Genomic DNA, 6,756 nt, shown 5'->3' with positions numbered 1-6,756 from the left:
CCAGCAGTCACATGGTGCTTACAACCATCTCTAACTCTAGGCTGAGGAAATTACACACACCTTTCTTATTTTTATACATGTGATAGATACATACAAGCAGACCAAACATTCATACACATAAATAAAATCAATTAAAAATTACATTTCTGACCTTAGGAGATGGTTCAGTCAGTAAAGTTCTTGGCTGACAAATTCATAGGCCTGTTTGATTCCCCCAATAATCACATGAAGCAAATCACATGAAGACATTTTCCTAGTCTGGGAGACAAAGGCAGGCTGATCCTTGAAGTTTGCTGGCCACCCATCCTAACCTACTTGATGAATTGCAGGCAAATGAGAGATCTCACCTTTTATTATTAATTAATTATTTATTTTATTTATTTACATTCCAGATGCTGCTGCTCCTCCTGGTCCCCCCCCCCAGAGTTCTTCCTCCATCCCTGATCCCCTTAGACTTTGAGAGGGTACTCTCCCCTCTTCATCCCCTTCCCTGGGGCATCAAGTCTCTACAGGATTAGGGCACAAGATCTCCCTCTGAGGCCAGACAACTCAGTCCTCTGCTATATATGTACTGGGAGCCTTAAGTCCCATGCTTCTTAAATCACCCTTATGAAATTCAGACATACATAGCGGGTAGGTTGGAGAGAAGGGGTAGTTGGACAGAGGGAGGACAGGAGTGGGAGATAGGGCAAGAGAAGGTAGCAAGGCGGGGTGAATATTAATGAAATACATTGTGTACAAGAATGGAAATGCCACGATGAAACCCACTATGTGTAATTGACATATGGTAGTTTAAATGTGATACTTGGGGTCAGGGTATAGTTCTGTCAGTAAAGTGCTTACCTTGCAAGTATGAGAATCAGCGTTAGACCCCAGAACACATGGGAAATTCCAGGTGTGAGGCAGTGGAAATGGGGATGCCTGGGACTTGCTGGCTCGGCAGCCCAGCCTAACTGGAACACTCTAGGTCAGTGAGACCTCCTATCAGGAGGTGGGTGTGGTTCTGAGGAGGAGTCTTGAAGCTGCTCAGCTTCCATTCACATAGATACAAATGTGAACATACAACCCCACACATTAAAAATTTACTTTTAAAAAATTGCTTTTGGGGCCAAGTCTCAGTTGATAGAGTTCTTGCTTAATGGCACAAAGCCATGGGTTTGCTCTTCAATATTATACAAACCTCTTGTGGTGCTCATCTGTATTCTCATGAGTGTAGAGCTGGAAGCAGGACTGCAAGATCCAAGGCTACCCTTGGCTTTAAGTTCAAGGCCAAACTGCTACAAGAGAGCCTGCCTTAAAAAAATAGAGAATTGTGCAATTATCTACTTTGTCAATGGGAGTTTATATTATTGATCGACTTGGTGCCATTGCTGCTGCAGTTGTGAAATTTCCCTGTATTTAGGCTAATGTGTTTCTTTGTGAACCCAGTTTTTAAGTTGATAGATATCCTTAAGTCCATGTCAGAAGCAAGCGTTTAAATAAATCTCTTGACTTAAAGTAGGAAGTTGGTGGGTTTCTGCAGGCATCAATCAAAATAAATTGATTTTGTTGGCTTAAGCTTGAAATGAGATGTGCACCAGATGTATAAACAGAAATAGATCACTTCTTTTGTTTTCTTGTTTTTACTTTGGAATGCTTGTAATATGTTCCTTTTCATATGTCCCCTATCACATCTTAAATGGCACAGGTATGAGAGACTACCCAGTGGCAAGCAGAGTATGCGTCAGGTTACTTTGAATGTCTTGTCATATAAAGGTCTGAGTTCATAGTTTTTCCCTACTTGAGAAGTGTCTGTTCAGTTAATTTGCCCACTCAGTGATTGAATTGTTTGCTTTAAAATTTTGAGGTCTCACTGGTTGGCCTCGAATTCAGAGATCCACTTGCCTCTGCTTCCCGAGTGCTAGGGTTAAATGCCAGACAATTGTTGGTTTTTAAAAATGGCTTCTAGTATTTCACTAATTTCATACGTATATGTGATGTATCTCTATCCCAACCATCCCGCATTCTTCCTTTGCACACCTCCCCATATTTTGTAATTTACTGCTTTTGGAATATTTTAAGACAAATGAGTCTGTAACAATCCAAGTTACCTAAGACTTGAGTGGCTTTCAAGCCTAAACAGGCAGTAAGACACATATTTGTTTGTTTTGATACAGGCTCTCACAGTATAGCTCAGGCTGGCTCCAGACTCCAGTCTTCCCCTCCTGAATGACGTAACTACAAGTATACGCTGGCTCAAACACATTTTATAACTCAGTTACCGTGTAGAATACACAGCTGGAAGAAAAGCCTGAGAGGATGCCTTTAGTAAAGGTATAGGATGCCTCATTTTATGGTTGGTAGCTAAAACCCTAGAACGCTTTCACAACGTGGTTTGGGTCAAATGGAGTCGAGCCCTGTTCCCCTCTCCCTGAGCGAATGCAGAATCACAGGGCCCAAGAGATGAGACTAGGAGTGGATGCTGCATTTTCCCACCTCCCAGAGTTTGGTGCTCTGTATCTCACTGTGTCCTTTTGTGAATTCTTCTGGAGGTTGCTTTAGTAGAGACTTACTGATGTAGCAAGCACTGTTGATTTGGCCTCACCATTATGTACGCTGGGAAATTACTGTTGAAGATGGAGCAGAGTGGGAGATGGCAGAAATCTACGCAGTCAAATTCAGTGTTAGGGCTGCTGATCTTGATGACAGATGAGGATGGGTGTGGGGGGCAGGGTGAGGGACAGGGGTTGGGGAAGACATGATACTCAGGTGCTGGCAGCACCCAGATGTGTAATGGAATTAAAGTTTGTAGCCTTGGGGAGGAGAGAGTACAGCTGGAGCAGCTGTTTCACTAAATGGTGCTTGTTGGATGTGAGAAATCTTTTCTATTCCAAGCACCAGGTTGTTGCTGTAGCCTGGGGTACCTACTTAGGCTGCAAGCCACATGTTCCCATTTAAAAAGGTTAAACTCACTTTACTAAGTCTTATTTAACTTGTACCATTTGGGTAAGCGCTGCTACGTTTTTCACTACTTTTCTGGCTTGTTAAGAATTTGTGTGTATTTTACATTTAGCACATTCCCATTTAGACAACTGGGTTTCCATGTGTAGCCGGTAGATATTCTATTGGATAGTTCTGTTTTATATGAAAGCTGTACTCAGCAGTGCAGAGGTGTAAGCTGTGGCACTATTCAGCTTAGCTCGGAGCTCCAGACTCTGCCAGAACTGGATGCTCTAAACAGATGTCAGGCTTCATCAGGAGAGGGCACTGGAGCTCCGTCACAGAAGCCTAGCTGTCTAAGCAGGGGAGCTGCCCTCCAGGCTACGGTGGATCAGATCCAACTCTGCCACTGTGGCCCGGTGCTCTTCCTTATGGTGCAAACAGATTGGGATTTCCCACAGAAGCGGGAGTAGGGTTGAGCCTCCCCATCTTAGGTACCCAACTTTAACACAAAGCCTTTTCCTTGGCACACGGCCTCTACGTTGCTGCCTTTTAAAGCGCCTGATATTTGGGTGTCTTTTTACGTCTTACTAACCAGCTTCTAGCTAATAATTACTTTATTAAAATTTTCCCATTTATGAGCCTCTCAGGGCCCTACCCCTCCCTGAGAAACAACTGATGGACGCTGTTGAAGGGCATTGTCTTCAGTTAATGTAGCCTTCGGATAGCTCCCACCCATGTTCATGTGAACGGACCTGGTTAAACTCAGTGGTGTCACAAAATGAAAAAAAAGGAAAAACTCAAGTATGGGAATGGGACTTGTGAGGGATTTGATGGGGTGAGAGTCATCAATACTTTATACATGAAATTGACAAAGAATAAATATAATTACATGTTTCCCCCTGTTCAAATGGCATGGTGTCTGTCTCCCGTGATACCCTGTTGCAAAACTTCTAAAAACCAGATCCATGGTATGCATATGTTCCTAGCAAAAGGCACGGGGTGTTATTTGCTAGTTCTGTACATTAAAGCTTCCATTTGAAAAGTTCTGAGCTGGGCACGGTAGCTAAGGTATATATAATCCCAGCATTTGGGCGGCTGGGGCAGGTAGATTACTATGCACTGGAAGCCAGCCGGGGCTACATAGTAAGTTTAGGGGCAGTCAGAGTGATAAGGTATCTCACAGGAAGAACAAGCAGGGTTACTCTGAATTGTGCTGGTGATAGTGGAAATATGGTTCAGTTGCTTCAGATCTATTACACACACACACACACACACACACACACACACACACACACACACACACACACAGAGCAGCCTAGGTTGCTGATGAACTCTGTGTTTGACTTTTTATGCAAAGGTACAGTATAGAGACACATCTGGAACTTGTACATAAGGATCAACATCAATGAAAGTTTAAATCTCACTCCTGACTCTAAGCCTGCTAGCCTCTCTAACTGCAGTGATGAAATGTCGCCAAAGTGAGGCATGCTGAAGGCATGCTAAAAGCATGCAGTGCGTGGACTTTGGAGCCAGATAAAGGTGTATTTGTCTTCTGTTTTGTTTTTTTTATTTGTTTGTTTTTTTAAGAATTAGGCCAGAGTTACTTATTTGTTCATGAGTTGGAACATAGCCAAAATTGTAAAAGGAAAAAAAATCAAACCAACAAACAAACTGAAGTCCTCTTTGTGTTTATTTGATTATGAGACAAAGTCTTGTTGCCTGACTGTCACCCCAGCTTCTTGGGTTCTGGGATTACAGGCATTCATCACCGAGCCAGGTTACAGAAGGGCGTTTTTGTAAATAGAGGAAAAGACTTTCCATGGAGGCAGCGGTTCTCTTGGCACTCCTCACATCTAAGGAGTTCCTTTTGGTTTCAGCTCCAGGCATGTGATTCTGTGACTGACATTCTACCAGCACCAACACTACATACATTCACCAGAGAGCAATTGTCAAGATCTCATTTTCAGAAATGTCGTTTCTCCAGACATTCTGAATTAAACCCACTGGAGCCTTCTGTTCCTGGGTGGCTGATTTTGAGCCATGTGCTCTCACCTTTGCCACATTTAGCTTTGAACTGTTATGAAACCAGCATAGGGTGCCAGGAACGTCTGGCACAGTCTAATCTGCAATAGCTTCTTTGAGTTGGTGAAGGACAAATGTTGGACTTCAGGCCAAGGGTAGGGAAGGTTGTTAGTTTCCAACTTATTATAACCTGGAACCCTCCCGGCGATGGTCTCAGTGAAGGTCTGCCTACATTTAGTTGGCCTATGGACACATTGTGGGTATCTTAAGTAAATGGCCTGGAAAGACTCAACCCACTGTGGGGAGCACCATCCACTACGCAGGAGGTTCTGAATGGTGTGAGACCAGAGAAATTCACTGAGCTTGGAAAGGAAGCATGCCTTTGATTCTTACTGCCTCTCATTGTAGATACAGTGTACCTGCTGTTGTTCCTCCCTTGGCTTCCCCACAACAAACTATAAACTGGAATTGTTAGCTGAACAGACCCTTCTCTCTACTGCTTTTTGTTGGGGTGTTTTATCGCAGCAACAGAAGAGGAACTAGAACATGTACTACTAAGCAACTGGTTGCTCTGTTCTTTTTAGAATCTCCAAATAGCAAAGCAGGTATCAACAGCTAAAGAGGACAGCTAAATTTTTAGGGTACTATACCAAACACACAGGGTGTCGTTAGGACACAGGGTTCAATGTTTAGATTTCTAGCATCAATGGTTTTTGTTTTGTTTTTAAATCCTTCTGTGCTATGATTTCCTTTTTTATATAAATATTGTTTTTTCAAGACAGGGTTTTTCTGGCTGTCCTGGAACTCACTCTGTAGACCAGGCTGGCCTCGAACTCAGAAATCCACCTGCCTCTGCCTTCTACCTGCTGGGATTAAAGGCATGAGCCACCACTGCCCGGCAGATTTATTTATTTACTTTAAGTACTTTAAGTGTCTAAGTACACTGTAGCTGTCTTCAGACACTCCAGACAAGGGAGTCAGATCTTGTTACGGATGGTTGTGAGCCACCATGTGGTTGCTGGGATTTGAACTCAGGACCTTCGGAAGACCAGTTGGTGCTCTTAACCGCTGAGCCATCTCACCAGCCCTATATAAATATTTTAAATGATGTATATATGTGTATGCCTGGATGCAAGTTTGTATACCTGAGCGTAGGTGCTCTCAGAAGCCAGAAGAGTGTGTCAGATCCTCTGGAACTGGAGATCCAGATCATTGCGAGCTAACAGTGTGGATGCTCGGAACCAACCCTAGGTCCTCCATAAGCATCCACACCACCACGGAGCCACATCTCCAGTCCAGGATTTGCTCTCTTAAAAATAGAAGCACACAACGTTCGTGGATGCTCCTGCTTTGGAATCAGAATAAATATTTACATGGAATGAGTGTCTTTCACAACACAGAGTAAGTTTTCTCAGGAAAATTATGGGTCACACGTCCTCAGCACAGGGAGTGTGGTAAAGTGTGTGAAGTCCCTGGAATGGCTGCTGTAGATTGGTAAGTACCCTAGACACCCACGCTTCGTCACAGTGCAGGGTGCCTTCAAAGGGCTTGAATGAAAAACAAACACCCAATTTGTCACCCAACACAATTCAAATGCGTTCATTCTTCAAAAATAAGCTTACAAAGTGTTGCAAACTTGGAATTGTGAATTTCTTTTTTTTTAATTTTTAATATTTTTATTACATATTTTCCTCAATTACATTTCCAATGTTATCCCCAAAGTCCCCCATAGCGCCCCCCACTTCCCTACCCACCCATTCCCATTCTTTTGGCCCTGGCATTCCCCTATATTGGGGCATATAAAGTTTGCAA

This window comes from Mus caroli, chromosome 10 (assembly GCF_900094665.2).
Source record: "Mus caroli chromosome 10, CAROLI_EIJ_v1.1, whole genome shotgun sequence".
Taxonomy (NCBI): Eukaryota; Metazoa; Chordata; class Mammalia; order Rodentia; family Muridae; genus Mus; species Mus caroli.
This window is presented reverse-complemented; position numbering follows the sequence as displayed.